The following is a 23,215-nucleotide window of genomic DNA, read 5'->3' as shown; positions in this document are numbered from 1 at the left end:
AAGAGAGAAGATCGAGACATGTGCATCGTCTTACCTCGAGCGGCCAGAGTGGGGGAAGTATCCACGCTCCGGAGCTTGGCTCGGACACCCTGGCATTCACGAAATCCACACGAATCTTGAATTCTCAACTAACTTTTACGTTCCTACGATTTCGCGCAGAGTCCGTTTCTCTCTCTTTCTCTCTCTAAATTCTCGACAACCTATCGATACCGGTTGGGGACAGAACCCTTCTATTTTCCACATGCTCAGCGAACTTCTCGATAACCGCATCCCTCATAACCGCAACGATACAAATTAACGGGTCAGTGGAGGAAATTACAGTGTTCCCGCGGCCAGGCTTCCGCGGCTCGTTCTCCTCCAGCGCACAATGTTACTGCCGACGATTAAGATAGACTCGAAATTGTTTATCGATAAATTGCACGTTCGAGAGATGGTCACGCGAGGCCGCTTCGTATTTGCGTATATTAAGTGGGTGGTGCTCTCGAATGGCAACAAAAGTGGACGTCTTGTTTCTGTTGCGTCGATGCTTCCTGAACTTCTTGACGTCAAGACAGTGACTTCTGGTCCTGGATCACTCGGCGAATATCTAGTTTCGGACTGTAGCTGAGAAAGTAAAGTGCGCGAGTCGAGGGGTTGTTTGTTGGGGTAAGTGACACTTGTAAATTTTTGTTAAAGGAAGTACTAAGAATTTTAGTTTACCGTTTTGCTCGTGTATTTGTTCATCTTTGAGGAAGGTTCACGAATTTTCGTGTGCAAAGGAAGTCGATTTTTAAGAAGCTATAGGCTAGTTACATGCTCAATAACTATTAATCACGTCATTGATGATGAAATAGTCTCGAAGGTCGTCGTAGATATTTGATAGCACTCGTTCTTGTTAAATCGAATTTCTCAAAGGTGCATTCTCGAGGAACGTCAAGTTAAACGAAAGAGGCGAGGGTGACGCGTTCGTGAGAGGGGAGGAGTAATAAACTGTTAGATGAAGTGGGGTTATTAAACGAGTGGAATAATAAACTGCCGAAGTAGGGAAGTGTTAAACAGGGGGAATGAGAAAATACTTGACTGGCGGGAATTACGAAAAGCTGAACGACGTGAAATACTCGAGTAATAAAATGACAGAGGGAACCAGCGAATATTAGGTAGAGTAAATAACGGAGTTTGAGGGGGATTAATGGAGGCATCGGGCTTCAGGAAACGAGAAAATATTATGCGAAGGGTGTGACAGAATATTAAGTGCGTGGCTTAAGAACATTCAGGGTAATACGTACACATTAATGGACTGAATCGTTAAGAAACGATAACGTGAAATATACGCTGCAGGCTTTCCAATTCATTTTTATATGAAACGGTACATTATTGAAAATTCATGTTAAATCAAATGAGTATTATCGCGTATATTTTTTAATAACAGCGAACTTATTTAAAATAGATTATAGACACGGGATAGCTTGTGAGTACGTGCACATGATCATTGCATAATATTAAATAAATCCAATCGGAGAGTATAAAATAGCGTAACGAGTAACGGAGGAAGTATTAGACTGAGTGTTAAGTATTATATCAAGGTATTATCGAAAACGGCCAGGGAGGATTACTATCGATCGAAGGTTAAATTTAATAGCGGCAATCGCACCGTGGCTCGATTCGATCTTTTCTTTTTTTTTATTAATTCTATCGGGACGTTCTTGTCCAGTTTGACATGTCCAATCAACGGCTTCCGATTACGATCGATTCTATTAAAACGGTATTGGAAAAAACGCCCGATGGAGAAGGATCGTATCGGATCCGATATAAGCAGACACCATCTAAATTCTTTGTGACCTATTTTTAACATGAACCGATTTTTTCGTAACGAGGGTCTAGTTTTTGCCTCGACACGCTTCCGTTGGTACTTTAGTATCGGACTTCCAGAAGGTGGCAACCGTGGAGGCACTGCTAATCATCTAATTTATATAAAAAAATTGTCTGCGTGTATCCTAGAAATGCAAGTATTGAAAGCTCGACGAATTCGTAAATCACTCGGAAATAATAACTTTCTCGAAGTACGCGAAATACAAAACAGCAGACAAACGTAAACCGTAGGATTTATCGAAGTCCCTCTAACTTCGTTTAAGTCTACGCGATTCATCAAACGGACAGCTAAACATAAATTGGCGACTTGCACGAAATTTTCTTACCCAAATCTTCCAAGCGATTCATCAAGCATACACTTAAACTTAAATTGTCCGAGGAGCGTCGCGAATAGAACGAAATTTTCACTTACTCGACACGAGATCCTGGTGCGCCGATTAAATCGTTGGAATTGAATTTATCGCTGGATATTACTTCCAATTTGCAATTTAATTACTCACAGATCGACGGCGCGAAAGTGAATGCCGCGAGTTATTTTCTTAGCGGTATCGGATTGGGAAACACAGACGTCGCGGCACAATAAATTTCCCGATGCGTTACGAACGTCTCCTACCGTATCGAGCAAAAATCCGAACAGAATACTGTCGAGCCGCCGTGATTTATGCCAGGCTAAGTAATTGCGATGCCTGTTCGAGTATGACCGTTGCCTTAACAGAATTCTAATTTGTCCGAGTAATAAACAGCCGGCGAGACGGCAATTTATTTTACACCATTCACTTCCGCGCGAGCGAAATGCCTAATACTTGGGCCAGTCTGGCCGTCGTTTTTCTGACCAAGCACAATTCTGAATGAACACGATATTAGTCATTTTCGACGCGTGATACTACATTCGTAACCTCGAACTTCTGTCTTCATGCGATAGACAAAGCCGCGATGAGCCCTCAGGGGCTGTAGCATGCGAATATGCAGCTACAGTACGGGCTTAGCGACCCCGGGGTACCCTAGCTAAGTAGACAGACGTGTACAAAAAAACAAGACTAACTTTAATGTAACGTACAGAGTTACGATAACGCGAACTAGGCCAAAAGTAAGGAGTTACGTAAGGCAAAAGAAAAGGTAAAACGTGTCGCTGTCGCGAGAGCAATTTCGTGGATCGTTAGGGGAAGGTCGAGGTCGCCGACATTTGGCGAGGATCGATGCGACGCCAACGCTCCGATTGATCGCGGTAAATTGCTCGATTGTAATCGCGATTAATTACACGCACCGATAAGGAGACCTCGCGAGCCATCGGAACACCTGCGAACGCGATCGATCGGCTGCATACGTCGACGCACACGTGCTCCATATTGCGCCCCCTTTGCCTTGTACCAATTTCCATTTACAGGAATATCAGGCATACCGGACGGAACTCAATTTCGTCCGCCGCAACTCAGACGCAATGAGTTCATTACCGACGCTCAGGCTCCTTGGGGGCTCGGGCATTAACCCCAGGGGTTAATTACCGACTCTGGGAGACCCACTTTGCTCGTGCATGCCACTTTGCTGGCTTTGCGCTTTCCTGGTCCATTGAATCGCGACGCGTTTATTTCGTGGCTGCCGCTCTTTGGCGACGCGGTCAAGGAAATTTCGAGGGTGTTTTCACTGAAGTCAGGGAGCGTTAAAACGATGATTTTGGGGAATTCAATGTACAAGGAATATTGAAATTCTCTATACAGTGTTCTCTTGGATGTAGGAGTAATATTATTATAAAATCAGAGAAAAATAATATTCCCCTTGCAACATACGAATTTATGCATCTGGAATTTGTGTATTATTTATAAAGAATTCTAGGAGCCAAAGAAACGATCGATCTCGTAGATACATATTGCAATTTAAATTTACATACGTATACATCTGCTATTTTATTATTCCATATGTACAGGGTACAGCATTTATATAGAGCGAATGTAGAAAGCTTAATTAAATCGATACATGTTTTTATCGAATCACGAATCAGCAGTTGAAGGATTACAAATTCTACGACTCGCTGTACCTATTTGCATCAGCCCGTTTCCTTTACCCCATCGATTAATATTGCGTACGACACCGAACCGATAGAGACACTCGGTATCAACGTTATCTCCGTCGATCTAACCGTATCGAGCCAGCATCGATACCCATTTATCGGGGCTTCAATTGAATTCCACTAGCTCGTATCTCTGCCAAGGAGACAGCCGAGATTTTAATCCCGAGGGCGTTCGATAATCGATCGAGATTCGATTGTAGCGGGTAAACGGGCTGGCAAAGTGACGCGCAACGAGCACGCCGCGGTAATTACGTCCCGGGTGGCGAACATTAATTAAACGCGACGAAATAATTAATCTCAGGCACTTAGATCATCCTCGAGAATCCTCTGCGGCGCTGCGTCTCGAATCGCGACGAATGCACAAAGTGGTCGCGCGTGAGCAGTCGCTGACTCAAAGGCGCAGCGATTAAGTTCAAGAATTTCGAGTCGTGACTGCGATATAATTGCACGCTATAAATTACGCGCATTTTTGTGTATCGCGGCGCAGTAACTTCGTTGGAACTTCGCGTTGACTCCGTTTCAACTTCGTGATAAATTCACGGTGACTTGATGTTAGAATAGTTATGATTCAACTTTGTTAATTTGTGAAAATAGGAGAACTCGGGAATTTCCGCGCTCTTTCGTAAAGAAGATGGCACTCTTGTCGAGGCGTAACCTCGTCGAGCAGATCGATTTATCGAATTTATCGCCGACTCTATCCCGTCCTGGCGATCGCGCGGTGTAATCGCTATATATAGAAATCGCGAAGACACCTGCTGGCTTCTTCGTAATTTCTTGGCCGATTCCCCCTGCTCGGTTTAATCGCCGCGCGCAGCGTGACGGCTCGCGTAACGATCTCAGGGGTGGAGGGACACGGCTGTCAGCTCGATTATCGAAAATCACCTGGGACGACCCCACGGCCCAGCCAGTAGTCGTTCCTCCATCGGTGATAATGACGCCGCGGTATGCGACTTCGCGGCTACCATTTTTATCCCGAACGAACGCGGATTTAATTGTGACTCACCGCAGACTGGATCGTTGAAGCGAAGGATCGTCGGATTTTTGCACGATTTTCCCGATTTTCGCGCTTCTATATTGCTTCTGCCTCTTCGAGAGCGCTCGACGCTGAAGAGCGTTCTACTAGGGGTCGTTTAACGGTAAACGTTAATCGAGTTTCTTCTTTGGAAATTTAAAGGCTAAGTGTGATGGAAGCGCGAGGGATGATTTGTTCGGAGGATATTCATCTTCTTATTAAATGGAATGTTAAATCTCGGAATTTTTATAAAGGGTTTTGCACACACGTTTATTCATATTTTAAGAACATGCACAATTCGTTTCCAGATAAAAATAATCAAAATTAATACTCTTTTAGCATTCGAACAGTCGTCAGTAAATGACAGCAATGGCGCGATAAGAATTTTTTCAATTATTCCCGCGGGACATTTCCCCTAAAGCAGAAACAATTGCACCGTGGAATTTGCGAAAGGTCCTGCAAGCGGCAAACAAAAATCGTGCGGCACCCCCGGTCGACCCGGAACCCGGCGTCCCGACGGCCTTTGATCGCGAGACGCGTAATAACGCGTGACAGAGCGCCGCGGCGTTCATTAAGCGACGCTCTCGAGCTCGACGTGTTTGCCGAAAGCGAAGTGAATTCGTACGCGGGGGTGATCCCCGAACAGTCTTACCAAATGGTCGCCTGCGCCCGGGGATTGGGACCAATTTGAATTTCAAATCTCGTCTCCATTAAGGGGTCTTTAAATGTTCAAAAATAAGGCAGTTTTATGTTTGGGGGTTTGTCGAAGTTCCTGATGGGAAAATCAGGCTTGCAAATTGAAGATTTGAGGTGTTGGGTGTGGTAAACAAATTATTAAAAGGTCTAGTCGTAGTTGGGATAACACAGACGTTTTACTCTTTGGGGTGTATATTCGTGAATTTAACATTGTTCCCTACAAATTTCGACATTTTCGTCGTTCGAAAATGGTAGGAATTCCTTTTGGATAGCAAACGAGTTCGAGGGAGGAAACCGTTTTCGTTCGCCGTGCTCGTCCCTCGATTATCGCCAGCCGAAGGAGCAGGGAGGCGCTCGTCGAAGGATGAAATGATGGCCGTACTGCGGAGTCATCGGTTTTAATTGCAATTTAAATATTGAATTATGATACCGTGTACCGAGAGACTCTCGCGGCGCTTCGGTTGCTTTTAAACCGTGGTGCTTGCAAATTGTTGATGGATCCCGCGAGCCGCGATGTTATTAATTACTCGTTGTTCGATGACTGTTAGCCTGTTGGTGAAAGTCGTGACGTCCCGTCAGCCAGAGGTAAATTAATAAAGTGACGCCGCGATTAATATGGTAATACGGAAGGTGGACGCGAGTCGCGCTACAAGTCATTTTATTCACCTATAAGAGACGAATCAAATCGAATGAGTATACGTTTACGTCGACTATCGCGTTATGGAAACGTAGGTGTCGAGATTTTTTTTAATCAAGAATTCCTGTGCTTGGAATAGAAGAGTTCTATCGCAACAATTTTCAATTATTTATGATCGCATTTAAACATTTCTTGGAACAAGCTGTTCCAAAGTGTCCATACAACAGTACAAACAGAATTTTTATAATAAGACTAGCAGATATTTCTGCTGGGCATAAAACGAATACATAAACCAATTGCCTGTAACAGTGTACCGTTGCGAAGTGCTATCTCTTCCAATCCAAATCGTCCTCGATTCCGAATGAATCACAAGACTCTTGCCGAGTTTGTACACACTGCGCGCATCTCATTCGATCGTCATGAATATTCACAGCCGGTTTCTACGTACGAGTCAATAAGCATCAAAACGGCCGCGAACGTCTCATAAATTCATCGAGTGAAATCATAAGGAGTGTTTGCGATTCTACTTCCTGTCGACTCTAATACCATCCACGCAATCTTCTACGAAAGAAACACAGGTACACACTCTTGTAAACAAATCCGCGAGCAGAATTTCGTCCGACGAACGATGATTAATGGCTGTTATTTGCATACATCTTTTTAAGCGTCGCGTACACGCTGTTCGTCTTCGTGGGTGAGGTCACCCACTCCTCGAAGGAACCGTGCTGGAAGGATCATGATCAGGATTGTTTAGAAGCGATTGGGCTGATTCATCGCTTGATTTTTCGATGACGGTACCTAGGTGAGAATCGAAAGTCAATGGTCGGGTTTATTTATATTTATTTATTGTTCGGACTGCTTTGCTATAGCATAGGAGACAAGACAGAGGTGATAACGTTGATGTAGAATTTTTATTCGAGTCAAAGAGTGGCACATATTACCATAATTCTATTCTAAAAACACTATAATTATAGTAATATTTGACGTTAGTACATTTCCTTGCGAGGCATGAGAAACGGCCAAGGTTTGAAAACGAATTATTATTTATAGGATTTCGCTATAAAGTGTATTCGTTGTAAAGATTCTGTTGTCCTTTAAGGATGCCGCGCGCAAGATGAAAAATCATTTAAAGGTCGGTGGTGGACGGATGAGATCCACCTGGGGAAAAACGTTGTTAGATCAACGATATATTGGCGATCGCGTACCGATAAGCTGGCGCATTTGTGCGATCGGCGACGTGTATCGCGACGATAGTCGAAGCACATTAATAATCGGACATAAATCATGCCTCCCCTTCTATTCTCGGATCGCAAGCTTTGCTGGAGACCCAGCGCTCTTTTCTTGGATGCTGTAATTTAACGTCCTCGTTAACCCCTTATAGCCTCGACGCGTTACACGGTGTATTCCAGTTAACCTAAACATCTCGAAACATTCATTCGATCATTCAACGTTGCCATCTACGTTGTTTATTACAATAACATCAACCAACGAGCGTTCTATCTGTGCAACAGATAATTCAAATGAACCGCGTTTCGCTTTTCTCCCGACATTTATTTCCTCAAACGCGAGGCTAATTTCGCAAAATTATGACGCTTACGTCTTTCTTAATGACTGGACTTCAATTACGGTCCGACATTAGACTCCTTAATTACGCTCGGCGCTGGAAGGTCGTCCGAATCGCGAAAGTTAACGATACCTTTTTCTCCCGTCCGTGAGCGTGGAAGATCGAGAGGCCTTAAAAACGGAGTGCTCGTATAATCGTCCGTCTTTATGACGTAGTAAAACAAAACAATGAAACAAAGCGTGGATAATGACGGGACCGAATGACGAATGCCGTGACGCGTTCGTGGCGTATTTCAAAATACGACGATTCGTGTTCCAAGTTCAGAACTTATATAGAACTGTTTCATTTTACTTTCGTATTTACCTTCACTTTGATAAAACAAATAAATCTTCGTTTCTCCTTGTTTCAATTAACTTCAGAAACAAGAACTACTAAACCAAAGAATGTGTAAATAATAAAATGTAGATATAACGGTATAAAACACTATGAGGTAAAATGTTTTAGGTTCATTGGACTTCTTCGGTAGCGAAGTTCCAGTTTGTGGATTCCGAAGAAGTCTTCTCTTCATTTTGTCTTCAATTTGCCTCGTCGAGGAAGGCCTCGTCGACTTTGGGAACCTTCATTCCTGCTACAATGTGAGCATAATAATCGTCGTTTAGCGGCAAACTAGGTGTGGGGAACAATCTAATTGCGCGGATACGTTTAGATGCGGCAGCCGTCACCAGGAAACCATAAGGACGTGCTACATCGTGGAATCGTTGTCAAGAGAACCACTTCGAACGTAAGAATCTTCAATTTGATTTCACAAAAATTGAGACATTTCACAAAAATCAACCTACTCATGTATATCAAAACACACAAGTAGCTAGTCCCGATCCACAACCTCAAGGGTAGATTCCACCCTCTCAACAGAAACATTCAACAACCAAAACGAAACTCTCGTGCATATTTTTTAGTTTCCTCCAACTGTGTACAAAAATTTCGCGAAAGTGTTCGCGCTGCATTTGAGAAATGTTGCTCGTTAGCCGCGATATTATTGGCGAGCCTCGTCGCGGACGATCCAATTTCAAGCGCGTGCTGAAAATCGCGATAATTCAAAGCACGTACACGTAGCGATATGAAGGTCCCCGAGTCTTTTAGGCGAGCGCGCCACGTATTTCGTGCGGGACGTGGCAATTTTTAAATTTCACGTCGACATTACGATCATTTACATTTAGATTAATCTGTCGCGTCTGCCGCGAGTACGTACGCGTACGCGCGCAGCCACTATACCGTTTGCTTATTATTGATTATTCAAATACGTGAATATTCAAACGGGACGCCCGTTATCCGACAGAGCAGTGCTACTTACTCGTACACGCTTAAGTATCAACCGCGTACGCCTCGAAACATGATCCATTCGAACCTCCCAATCCGCCATTTGCATTTATATTAGTCATTAAACGAACGATATTGTAGCGGCATTAAGGGTTGCTCGGAATCACGGCATTACTCAAACGTCGGTCCCCGTGTCATGGACAACGGAGTTCATCAATATTGCATGAACGAAAACGATTAAGTCTGAAGAATCGTCGACCGGTTTTCGGTGATAAATCGACGCGAAAACATTTCCTCCCCTTGGCTCCCCTTGATTCTCACCCACCCACCCCCCGGGCGTCTAGCATTTGCATTTCATAGCTATTTGGGGTCGAGGTACAACTATTGTCCTAGGTCGTTCTAGTCTTTTTCGCGTAGACCGATGCGTTGATCTATTGACCTTTTGAAAGGGTTATAGTAGCGTTCCAGGTGAATTTAATGGGACACGTGGAGTTGTGTAGAATTCTATAATTTTATAAGCAATCTGTATTCATCCGTAGCTCGAGAAAATAGCGAGGAATTCTCCAGACTTAAATGTATTCTTTGCTTTTTATTGCTACCTTTTCGGCAAATTGAAAGTACCATGGCTGCTCGAGTACGAATGTAGAAAGTACGGTTCGCGTAGAAGCGAAGTGGCGTCAGCGTTTTGCTTGTTTCCGGTGGCGATGTTTTATCTTCGAACGAATCTACCTTAATTGGGGGACTTAAGTAATGATGTAACGGTACCCCGAGCTGCCGGAAGGTGACGCTGTGTCTTCGATCCCACGGGCATTTGCATCTGTTTTCTGGCGGAACGACGTGTCAAGTTCACGGAGATTATGTTGATTGAAATTCTTCTTTCCTTCACTTATGGTAGAAGGTCGACGATACTTTGTATCGAAGAGATCGCAGCACTCTGAAACGTATGACGCCAGTTAAAATTAAAGTATAGTAAGAAAATGGCAAGGAAAAATGATAACGGTTTAATTGTCCAGTGAACGTGCGTGCAAAAGTACTAGCACTTAGAGGAAATTCTCAAGATGACGTTTAAGATAAGTAGAATTGAAACCAACGAGCTATACCGGGTTATACTTTTATCTGCTTAACCCATTAAATCCAACGAAGGTTGAGCAAGAGTCAAAGATGAAGGCTTCCAAGTAGCGTTCGTAATTAGGGTTGAAATCCTTCCTTTAATTACTTTTTCCACATTATTATTGTATCGTGAACTACAAGAGTCGTCGGCGTGCGACGTCCTTGAGCAACAAACGTAAATATTCGAACGTCGCTCATCCCCGTATAACGCGAGTTCTAAAACAGTTGTAAATCCATTCGCACAGTAATCAAGACAAAATTCACGAGACACTCCCGAACGAGTGAAAAGAATTCTAGTAAGGATCTATCGTGGAATTAACGTTCCCACGATGACCTAGGCGATCCGGGATACACGAAGAATCCCGGATATGGAGGGGCATAAAGTCCAGGGGGGGAGGCAGTTATTAGTAGCTAAAAAGTATTCGAGACAATGAGCTTCGGCTCCGTTACGCCATTCGTTCCATCGGAGATAAAACGCTTATGATAGGGGCAATTAAGCGAGAACCAGTAGCGTATTATTCGTTGGGTAAGAGGGACTGGTATTTATATTTGAGTTTCTTTAGTTGGGAAAGTTGGTATGAGGAGATATTGATACAGATACAAGGTAGTATAAAGAGTTAGAGAGCTAGTCGAAAGAAAATTCTCAGAGTAATTTTAATCCCTAATGTCTATTGTACGAGTTTCTTTTTTTTTAACGGAGTTCCTACATTCTTCTGTGTTTCGCGGTTCTGCGATGGTGTGACGTTCCCCTGGCGCCAGTGGTTAAAAATGTAGTAGATGTTTAAAACGTCGGCCACGCGAATCGCCCGATAGAGATTATTAACGCTCGAACACGTTCGGCGGCCGATAAGACAATAAGATTTCATACGTGGGACGATAAAACCGCCGGAATGGCCGTTAATAAAAGTTCATAAAAGTCCGATTGATTTATGCAACGACGGTACTTCATTTACGACGGTTGTAAATATAGCGGGTCCGTGTGTGGTTGTAATTGTCCACGCTGGTAGAAAATCGGTAGAAGTAGGGGGAGGGAAAGAAAGGAATCGCGATGAATTACGGGATTCGACGGCATTAAATTTAGTGCTCTCGCTAATTAATTGTAACGGACAAACGAGCTAACGGTGTAGGAGACTGTCATGTAGAAATTCTCAAATTCTTTGATTAAAAGGATGATTGCTTATGGATTAAATGAAAAGAAAAATTATAGGAAATTTAGAAAAATGAGACTCGTGTATAATTTGCAATGGATATAATGCTCTACAAAGTAGGATGTCCCGAAGTATCAAGTTTAGGAACACAGAGTCTAAGATCCCCTCGTGCCCTAAAAACAGAGCAAGGCTGTGACTTCTTCGAGCACACAAACTTTCGTTGAACTCGTTAGGAAATGATTTCTGCGCGACTGTATCGATAGTCGGAACGTATCCCACGGTGAACCCCCTCGGTTGCCCCGAGTGCAGGGCCCTCGGGGCCCCGCTAAGGTCAAGCACACGCGCCTGGTCGGTCGACCTGCAATTTCGGTAATTTCGCGCCGCGAATCTTCGGTTATCGAACCCTCGAAGGGCGGCCCACGCGAAGCCTACGCGTTTAGGTGGCCCCTGGCCCTTCGCCCTCCACCCCCGCGATCTTCCAGACCGACTAGAGAGGAAGGGGGAGCCAGAGATCTGTTCTCGATACACCAGCCGAGCCTCGCGGGGCTAGGGTCATCGTGAAGTTCGACGGGAGGTCGACAAAGGGAGAAAAGAATGGCGGATACGTCGCGGAATTTATGGCAGTCGCAGCCATGATGGCCACCGGGACGCGCCGTACAACTGGCTGGGTTTATTCTAACCCTTGATTTTTTACGAGTGATCAGGCTTGTCTAACGTAACATGTTCGTTTCAAGTACGTGCTACGATACTGATATTAATATTTATTCATTTATTTGTGAGGTAAAATGGACGTTCCTAAAAATCCCCGCGTGCCCTAAGTTCCACTCGGTACTCGCGCTGGCTTCGATAATAAAAAAAAACGCCCGACACCGAGCAACATTCCATCGCCAAAGACGATTCAGTAGAGCAACGATAACATCCCGAAACGTACGTGCCACCGTGCACGGAAGAAGTTAATGACTATCGTTAAATGTAATGATCTCTGCCATCCCGCTGCGGCCTGAGTAAATAGTCGCACGGCGAGGGCACCGTTCTAGAGGGGAGGGGACGAGGTATAAGCCATATCGCGTGAACGGATCTGGGCGAAATTTATTTGAGACGATAATTTAAGAACAAGGGTCGCGGATAATACTAATGACCTCTTAGGCGAATAGTTTATCTCGCGCGAGTTTATTCGCCTGTTTCGCCCGAGGATTCGTACCAATTAGGTCGGATACTTACCGATGAAATTTACTCGATGTAACGCGGCGAGATATTAACGCTGAACGCGATGTAAATTAAATCGTTGAACGGTATCGTTCTCTGTTAGATCGTTGAAACAATTCGAAGGGAACGAGAAAGAATCGAGTAACTCGGTTTAACAAAATCATCTTTCGACTGAAATACGATTTAAGATAATCGCCTAATTCTATAGCGACAGACGGTAAAAAGCTTCCCGAGTGGCCAGACAAGAATGAAGCCCGAGGTTCAACGTTCGAACCAGACATAGGGGGTTCTCGTCGAGTGGATAATGAAATTTCGGTCTGAAAGTTATCCTCGAATGGTCGCGCGTGTAACGTGCTATTGAATTATGCTCGTGTGCCCAGAAGTCTTGGAGAACACGCGAAACGCTCTCGAAACGCCTCTGTGGTTAATAGATTTCGTTAACGGACGAGCCATTAAACATTAATGGCCGACGAGGTCCTGCTGAGAAGAAATAATATCCTTAGTCTTGTTCCGCGGTCGAAATGAAAGAGGACAGGGTGGATGGCCGGTCGGGGGTGGAGAAATTCGGTTGAAAACGATTCGGCGAAAGCTAGGGGTCAGCTTCCATTGCTGAAAGAAATTTATGGGAGGCAATGTTTCTCCCGAGGGATAGATTTTCCTTTTCTTCGTTTCTTTAATAATTGCAGAAAATGATTGCAATGAAATAAAAGAAATGCATTCGAAATTAATAAAACTACAGAATTACGTGAAAATTATTTTAACGTGTATCAATCTAATACGTTTCGGTGAAGTATATAATTACATTGTTTTAATAAAACGACTTATTTAATAAGTACGCGGAAAATTTTGTATGCGTTTAGAGCACTAAAGCGATTCCGAATCGTACGCAGCCACCTCGATCATACTTAGAACCTCGTCAGAATCGACCTTAACGGGAAGTTGCATCGCGTTATGCATCAGGCTGCTGCATAAACGATGCGCGGAGAAAATCGACCGTTTGCGGAACGGTTTCAAGGAAAGTCGAGAATTTAATGGAAAGTAGCGAGCGACGGTTCGTAATGGGACTCCGAGGGACGCGACGTGAGATCGATCGTATACGAGATCCATAACTTTGAGCGCATTCTTTTGTATTTAAATACTGTCGCGGTTAGCCGAGAAAAACGGCCCGAGTTCGTACCGTTCCATAGCGGCGTTAACGTGCTCCGTGAAGCCAGCGTTTAGTATTCCCCTAACGGAATTCGAATGCATCGTTAACCGCGAGCAGGATGTTTGACCTATCGTAACATTTCCGAAACCTGTCGTCGCTAATAGGATATGTTAATTAAGCTACTCGTAAACATCGACGAGATTGTACTGTTTCCTTCCTAATCCCATCGGAAAACATTCGCAGCGATGGGTTTACAGGCTGTATCGTAGTCTTTTTCTCGAATATGTAACGTCAATTTCGAACCGTTTCCAATCCTGTTTGACAAGAGCCTCGGGCTGGTCGAGTCTCGTGAAATACATTAGTATTCGAATCGCAAAGAATCATGTTTAGAATTGCGTTGATTCTTCGCGATTTCGATCCTGAAGTCAGAAGACTCGTCGTGTAACTCTAGAGTAGTCGAAGTAAGTCGATAATTCATAGTTACGAATGCTTCGAATCTTTTCGAACACTCATCATAAATTACCCCTCGGTGATCGACTCTCGTTCGGTTACGAATACGTCGTATCGATAATCATCGTGATTAATCTGTACCGTTCTTTCATTCTTGATCGGACTTCAATTATCCGCCTCATAATTATCGATCTTCGATGGAACGATCGACGCTTTCTGTCTTCTAACGGTATCGACGTGACGTTCGAACGCGGAGCTCAGACTAGAATTTTTGAATGACTTGGGAAATTTGGAAAGTCTTTGTTTTTCTTTTTTTTTTTTTTTTATGAATTTCTCAACCGAAGCCTCACTAGGTTTTGATTACTTCGTAAGTCTTCGAATTTCGAACATCCCCAAACCATCAAAAGCCGACGATTTCAAACGATTCCGAAACCTAACGTCACGGATTCTACTGGAATTCCCCGGCAATGAGATTGAAAATAACCAGAGAGACTGGCGTCACAGATTCGAAGAAATTTGATCCAGCGTAGTCCACCGTTACGAGTAATCCCCGACGGATCGATCAAAGAGACAGCCAATGGGAGAGGCCAGATCGATCTTGGAATCTTTTCCTCTCGTCGTGTCCACTTAACCGACGCTAATCGAATTCTCATGGGGCAACGACGATATAATTTAACCCGACGAATCGAGCCGGAGTCGAGCCCAGAGGCAATTAAATAGAGAGCACAAATTCGGGATTCCAGTGGTAAACGCGTGAGAAACGAATCGACAGAGATTCGAAGAGGTCGAAGAAGAAAAAAGGAGTGGAATACAAGGAGCAAAATGGAAACAATAATGGAGGTTCTCGAAGGAGGTCATCGTCCTCGTGGATCCTTAAACGAGTTTTAGCTAATCGAAGGTCTGGACCACAATACGAGAACAACTCGAAATTTTCTGCTGGACACATAGTCGATTCCCTTCGAGATACAGTTACGCCATTATCAAGAAGCTTGAATCAAAGCGCCTCGAATCCACTCCTCGATAAAGAGTGTTCCTTTTCTTCAGGGCATACACATTCGATTACGAAATTGTCTGAATCGCACGACATAAATACGAGTCTACTCTATAATAACCTCATGCCTCCACTTTGAGACATAGTTCGATTATCTGGGAAAATTGTTATCCGGAACATCATCTGCCTCGACTAGTTTCTGTAATCGAGGCTTTACCGTATTCTACTTATGTGGAAGTTACATAAATATCAGAGGACCACGCGCAGCCGTCTCAGCCATTATCGAGCGTAGACGTTCGTGCTTTGCAACCCAACAATTTCGAGCGACCAACGTCTGTGATTTGTCGTGGACACGGTGTATCTTCTCGTCTATCGTCCACGGAAATCGCAAGCAGCTCGTTCTTATTCGGTGGCCAGGTACAAAGGGATAATTAAGGCGAACCGTTGCGGGAAATCGTGGCGTTTTGGTTTGCTAAAATGTTTATTCGATCGAACAGTTACCGCGATAAGTACGACGTGGAACTTTATGTGTATAGGACTGGGTGTGCGTTCCCTCTAACAAACAACGAATAGAGATACGTATCTTTCGTTCGTTATTCGAAATTTTGTATCTAGATGAGAATTTTACCAGTCTCCTCCTCGTGACCACGGGAGTCGACGATAACGGGACGACGAAATTTACTCGACGACGTTCCTACGGAATTGTATCCCCGACGGGGATTTCAAGTTAGGGGAATAGGTGCCGTTAGACACATTTCGGGAGAGTTATCGAACCGTTTCGACGAGGTAAGGAGTTCCTTGGAACGATCTAGCCTCGTGATTCCCCGAGTACAAATGGCCCAGTTAGTTCGACTGTGTTTGTGTTCCTGAGTCGATCACGTGAAAGCCATGGTTCAAACTGACATATCGATTTGTGCAATGAACGGCTCATATGAGACTGTGTCCAATCTATTGCATCGATATCTTTAGGTGAATTATTCTTTTGTATTAAAATGACAAATTTAAGAGCGAAAGGGTTCCATTTCATGACGAAAGGTTCGAAACACGTTCCACGATCGACGCGGCCAAAGAAAAGCGTGTTAAAGAGAAAAATGACACGGGACCTTGGGGGAATTAAGTGAATTCCCTTATAGTCGAGCGTGCGTCGTCGGTCTGGCGGCATTCCCTTCGAGGTCGATATCGCGATCGACTGAGGTGAAACGCGTGTTGTTATACAACACGACGGCCTTGAAACGCATAATCGTTTTCAGCGCCTTACATCGACCTCGCCATCTCTCGTATCGACTCTCTTCCCTTTCTTTTTTGCAGAGCAATGTTTACCAACGCCTCGAACGCCAATGACTTCTCCTCGTTGCGACGTCATTCGATAAATATCAAATTAGCATGACAGCAGTCTAACGAGCAATTTATTTTTGAATCAAAGTAATCGTGCCAAGTTCCTACGCAAACCGGGCAAAGGACGTCCACTTCCATTTTCCCTGGAAGAATACAAAATTTACGATTACCGTTTGACGATCGACCGATTAGAAACGATAAATATCAATGTAAAATACGATAGAATCATCAACGTCGTAAAAGTGTTTTTCGCGATTTTATTATCCGTCGAACGTCGGCACTAATTTATGCTTCGTTTCCGTTCGCGTTTCCTCGCAAGCCCCGTCGCGGTTTACCGTTTCGTACGGTTCGCCGTATATTTCTAACGAAACGACCACCCGTTATCTGTACCCACGATTTCCCAGCTCCTTTAAATGCATCGAATCAGAAGGTAATTGTTCGCAATTTATTTCATAACGCGCTTCCTTGCAAGAGCGCGCTGGCCAGTTGAGCGGTTTGCATAACGACGCGATATATTTTCACCTACTTCCGTTACAGTTTCGATGACCTTGGAATTCGATCCAGTGAGCGTTATATTTAATTCTTCGAAAAAAATAAAGCTCGAGCTTCGAAGTTAGCATGAAACGTCGAATAACACGGTTCTTCTTATCGTACCACTCGTTGTAACTCATTATAAATGTTAACCCTTTTCAACGTGAGTGAAAAGGTAGGACGGTTTCTAATCCACCTAATCCCAATGAGTTAACGGATGTTCTTTCCCTCGTGGACATCGAGTTCATATTTTAAGTGGCCGCGGTGTCGCGCCGCGTCGTTTTCTGTGCAATAAACGCGGCATCGAAATCACCGCGAGCCATTCCGATCCCTAGGCGCTGCTATCGATGATTCACTGCCATAATTCTGGAAAACGGCGTCGTAAAAACTTCCGGGAGATCATCCTGGCCGAAGGATTCATGAATTGCACCGCAATCGCGACTCGTTTCCAGTATCACATCCTTTATGGCGATTTAGAAACACGGCGTAGAGTGTACGCTCGATAAATCGGGGCCACGTTAGGGAGAAATTTTTGATCGCTCCGTCGAAGCAATCCGATTGCTTGGATGTAAAATGACGTGTGGCGGATGAGTTACGAACGATAAACTTAAATTGTAATTTAAAATAATTTCTGTTCGAAGTGCCATGTTAATAATGAATCATGAATAATAAATTACGATTATTATTCGAAGTAACGTTTGATTGCTACGTTGGATCAAAATGATGGGTTAAGAAGAGGAATGTTGTTATAGGTCACAGAGAGCAAATCATAGTTTTCATAACTTGCCATTAAACATATCATTTCTTACTATAATCGAGCAATTAATTAATTCGAACAGGACCATAAATACGAATGACTGAAAACATCTTTAATAAAATTACCGATAAAGACACTATATCTGTTTACTCGTTACCGCTGAATTTAGTTCTCGTTTTGCTTTCACGGAATAATATTCTAATCTACATTGTTGCGTGACATCTCGAAACGTGCCCCTACTCGAAATTACGCTTTGTCTCCGCAGTCTCCGCTAAATTAAGATTTCGAAACGCGGAATACTTTCCAGGACACGTTAATATTGGTCGAAGAATGCCAGGAATCCGCTACGGAAGATCTCGTTCTTGCGCGGCGCGACGTCGAGGATGCTCGGCGTGAAATTCAACGAGCCCGCGCGGTTCGAGAGTACTTTACTCTTGCGCGAGAATGCATCGGGTTAATGTAAAAGCAAACGAGCAGAAGCTTTAACGAGTTGTGTGTCACGTTGGTGATGTCACCGGCTCGTGAATCACACCAGTGTTTTCCTGGGGTCGTGAAGCCGTTCGTACATTAGCAAGTTTGTTTACTTGAAATGTCTGCCTTGGCTGCCAGCGTCGCAGAGGAATGGTTATTGCGGAAGTTTGATGGTATCGAGGGAAGCATTAAGCGGTGGGAATAGTTTATTCGCGGAGACGAGCCGTCGAGAGGAGTTCGGGGACACATTTAGTGTTTGGTGGTGTTTAGCACTGTTTTGGGAGGGTTAGTCGGAGTACAAGGGACGAGAGAAAATATTTTATACCTTTCCAAGTATTTGTACGTGTATAAGTATCTATATCATGGGGTATTGTATGGGTTTGATTACTTTGAAAGGCAGGAGGTATTGCTATAAAAGTAGGGTTGGACATTCGGAGCTTGGACATACAGTGCTTGGGCATTCTAGGTTTGGACAAACCACCGACTTAATTACTCTCCACTTCGAAATATGTATAATTTATATCCCCCACAAATTGTCTTTGTGTCGATGGTTCAGGCAAACGTCTCGGAGCATAAATTTGCTTTGCACAAACTGGAAAACAGTCTAGTTTAAGGGCTGAAACGATGCACGGTAATAGCGAGCGGAAGAATTCGGTCGACGAACCGCGAGCGAATTCCAACGCGTCTAATGAAACACGCGAAATACTGCGACCTCGAGGCACGTTCAATTTTCGTAGGAGCATGCGCTCCGGTGGTTGCTCGTTAAATATTGCGCCAGAGGGTGCCGTGTTAGGGCCCGATAGGGGCACCATGCGACCCTCCGCGCAGTGAATTTTACCTTCGACGTAGCTCGTTGGAATCACTTTCCCTGCTCATTCGTTAAAACGTGTGCTCTCTTTGTTAAGCTCCGGTATTTATCGTTCGCGAGACTCGACCCTCGAGTTTACAAGTTCGCGATTCGTTGGCTGGGTACGTTTAATGGGGCACGACCGAAGCTCTTCGTGGCTGACACTCGTGGCATGACGGACCTCGAACAACGATGTTTGTAGTGATGTTGTAACGTATTCCTGGCATGAGCAGTATCTTCGATAATTGGATTTCAGCTTGCAATGAAGGTATTGTAGTATCGCGACCCACATACCCAAAAATAAAGAGTCAAAACGACAACACGAATCATAAGGTGCGTGATTGGTCGCGTAAGAAAAGCAGCCGACTGTGGATCCAAGGATCGTGTGTCTGGATCTGTGTGCCTTATTTTGCGTTTAGACTACTGCAGTATTTTATAGAAGTTATAATTACAATTTCAACTTTACAGTTTACAGTTGATTGTGGCGCGTTTTCCCGCGCGGTCGAGTCAAGGGAAGCGATTAAAGCGGCCCGTCCCTGGCCGAGACAAGTGGCCCCGTATAATTAAGCGTAGGATTTCAACCGATCCCCATTTCCGTGCCGCAATTTTCCTTATTGGTCTCCGCGATCAGCTCTAAAACGTCATCCCCCTTCTCAGACGCGTTCCGTAACGATTAATAAATTGCCAGCGGAGCGTTTAATATCCACCGCGGACATTTTTCCGCGTGCCTTCTTCTTCCTCTTCTTCTTCTTCTTCTTCTTTGGCCAGGATCATTTCCACCTCATACGTCTTCGTTACGCCACCGATGAATAATCTCGATCGCGCCAAGTACCCGCGAGAATCGGCTCTGGCTTGTTCGTTAGCCACCGGTTTTTCACGCTCGCGTGGCGACAAAATAACCGAGGGGCCCGATGATTGCGCTTCCCGCGGCCGAGGGTAGCTCGTTCAACGTCTCGACGCGCATTATCGGCGTGTAATATAGAGACGCCTAAACGGCGACGTTCGAAACACGTTGGATCCCCCTTGTCCGCCTTCATTTTTTACGGCGATCCAATTTAACTCGACGCTGGAAGACCGTGAAGGAGCGTCGACGGGCCCCGAACGTGGGACCGCGAGGTTCCAGCAACCCTCCTCATTTGTAGCCTCGTATTAAAAGGTTGATCCTTTTAGGACATTCAAGGTTGGATTAAGGTAGGAGATAAGGTTATTTATGGGTAGGTTTTATTAAGGTGGGATACAGGTGCTCTAAATTTTTTTAAATAGATAGAGAGCAGGACGTGTGGGTAGAACAATATTAATTTCTTTCAAGGGGTGGTTCTTTTGGAATATATTCCGAGCGAATGGTACGATCGATCCATTTCATTTCATTTATTTATAAAGGTGCGGAATATAAAGCGATCAAAACAACTCTTGTACCAGTCTTTTATTTAAACGTTTTACATTTGTACATAGTCCATTTTTCTCTGACATGCCTAGTATAAAAAGTGGTCGAATCGGGTGATTATCGGCCGCGTAAAACAAAGCAATTACCCGCGAAAATCGAGGGATCGTATTCGCGTCTTTCGCTACGTCCAATTTAAATTTTTATGTGTTATTATAATAAGTTGTGTGTACAAAATTGGGGCCTCGACCCGTTAATTATCGAAATAAAGTAAAAAAACCAGTCGAACCCCGCTGGAGGCTCGAACGTGCATCAATTATTCGGCGAATCGAGAAAGAAGGAGGACCAACAACCGGTCGTTCTTCTTCCTTGGACGATTCTTGGTTCTTTTTCGCGGCGTGTCCGCTCGCGTTCCGCGTCGAGAGAGCAATTGCGCCATACATCACGCTCGCGCGATATTCGCCATTATAATGGGGCGGTTAGGCGCGTCAGGCTCATGGCGTTCCGCCTTTTATTGCTCGTTCTGCTCCTCTTTCTCTTTTCTTTTCAGGCTCGCTTCTTTTGATCGCTTCCCGCGCGCGCGAGCGCTCACGCAACGTTGGTTCCTCTCCGAGTTGTCCACGATGGTTAAGCAGGAATGTTTTAATTGCCGTCGATGCATCGCGGTAGCTGGCTGGGTAAAAGCTGAGGGAGGAAGAATGCCTTGGACCAGTGACTCTTAACCATCCTGCTCTGCGACGCGACGCCCTAGATACTGCTTTAACGACCTGGGGAATATTCATCTTTTACTAAAATTCATGGTTAAGAGCTGTACCCGATTTATGCGTTGCAAGGCCCAAGTTTTTGGGTTCATATCGAGGTGAGCCAGTGAAACATTATTAGCGTCACGGTATTATTTAGTAGTTAAGCAGGATCAAAGACGAGACCTAAATTAAATGAAATTCCCCGGAAATAGCGAGGGTTGTGATTGCTTTCTGGCTACATTCATTGTGCCAGCGAACACGTCAAGAATCTTCTAAACGGTGCTGTGGGTTCAAAAAGGTTAAGAACCACTGGGTTGAACGACGCTTACCTCGAGCAAAATTGCTATTCGCAGGTGTTGTAAGGGAATATCTGCCGTGTATGGCTGCTGGTTTTGCGGTTGCAAGCAAAAAGGATGAAATTTATTCGAGAATGTATACAGGGTACTGGTGGTGCGTGCGAAAATATGGTCATTGCGAATACAGTTCCTTAGCGAGATCCTGCCAAGGGGAGAAAATCGGTCGCGCCTTTGCTCTAGGTGGCTCGCGAGAGACCATTCCGCGTCCACTTCGACATTTTCTCCGAGTTCAGCCTGCTAATATGAATTACTAGCTCTGTTTATTTTACTTTTCAGCTATTATAACTATTCCATTCACATAACTTGGGATGCTGTAAAAGATCTCCTGATGCACGCTACGAAAAGAGAACGCCACAGCTGACTGGTTAATGCATGAACCATCCATTAAAAATTATTCCTAATTCAACAAATGGAACGTACTGGTCACAAAGACTCACAGTCATAGAATTGCAAGGCCATTTCAAGGTCAGGTAGATCCACCAAGAGAGCCAATTTGTATTCCTGCTCAACCCAGATACAACCGACGCACACCTTTCGACCGCAATAACGAATGTCTTGTGAAAATGTCCACGTGCGAAATTTAATTTTTAAGACGAGTGGGGGAAATACAAATTCCTCGGAGAACCGCGCAGGTAATGCAATATCCGTTACGCGGTACGTGTTCGCCAGCGGCCGATTTCCCGGCTGCGGTCAGCCTGATTTTTCCACGCTCGGAAAATCGTGTCACGTTCTCCCGACGATACTTTTTTGGCTAGAACATTCAAATTTCACGGAGTGGCCAGAAATAGCGGGATTACGACGGCCGAGCGATAGCGCGGATTAACATTCACCCCGACGATCGTGCGAGGTATTTCGATAATTCGACGGAGACGTGTCGTCGATCGTGATCGGCGAGCGAATTCGCGAAACGAGGTGAGCAGTGTGTCGAACCGATGTCCCACGGAACATCGATGTCACAGGACCTCTCCTCTTCCTCTCTCTCTACCGTGATCACATAACGTAGGCCCCTCGCACATACTTAATGAAAGGAATCTCTGAGAATGAACGACCGCTCTCGGTCGATTATTCTCCGCGAATACTCGGATCGAAGTTCTGTCACGAACCGTCGATTTCCTTCATTTCGCGTGCTCCGAACCTCGCCACTTATGCCGGTAATCGAAAAAACCTTCCTGCTTTCAACAGGACATTCGCAAGAACACAGACAAGGATCCAGGCGTCAATATCCATGTATAATACTACTAAAATTTATTCAAATTACTCAATGTACCATAATGAATGTTTGTACAAAATGCGAAAACATCATGTTATGTATTCAAATCATATTTAGCTTATCAATAAACGATTTCAAAACAATAAAATTTCTACAAGATTATTCACCTTCCAAATTCCATACTCATCCAAAATCCTTCGTTTCTTGATACATAGGTTTTTCAGTCGTGCCACCTCTTCGCGTATCATGTTCTCCTGATACCAGGAGTCAAATTCTGACAAAATTTCGATACGTACCATGAATTCCTCGTGCCACCTCTTCGCGTATCATGTGCTCCTGATACCAAAATGCAAAATCAGCCAGAATTTCGAAATTTTGAGAGAAGCGATTTGC

The 23,215-nt window shown here is 44.4% G+C and overlaps 1 long non-coding RNA gene across 3 annotated transcripts; it reads left to right on the top strand.

The window, feature by feature from the left end:
- Nucleotides 1-22,955, top strand: LOC128891576 (uncharacterized). Of its 3 annotated transcripts, XR_008460865.1 has the most exons (7): nt 1-645; nt 6,692-6,836; nt 6,924-7,060; nt 8,327-8,457; nt 8,529-8,603; nt 21,064-21,372; nt 21,889-22,955. It is a non-coding gene; the product is annotated as an uncharacterized LOC128891576 (long non-coding RNA). The 3 variants fall into 3 exon arrangements; XR_008460864.1 differs by lacking the exon at nt 1-645 and having other exon boundaries at nt 5,812-6,836; XR_008460866.1 differs by lacking the exons at nt 6,692-6,836; nt 6,924-7,060.
- Nucleotides 22,956-23,215: the final 260 nt, after the last annotated feature.

Source organism: Hylaeus anthracinus, unplaced genomic scaffold (assembly GCF_026225885.1).
Source record: "Hylaeus anthracinus isolate JK02 unplaced genomic scaffold, UHH_iyHylAnth1.0_haploid 12002, whole genome shotgun sequence".
In the NCBI taxonomy this organism is placed as follows: Eukaryota; Metazoa; Arthropoda; class Insecta; order Hymenoptera; family Colletidae; genus Hylaeus; species Hylaeus anthracinus.
The sequence above is the reverse complement of the archived record's forward strand: the minus strand, read 5'-3'. Positions and strand labels throughout refer to the sequence as shown.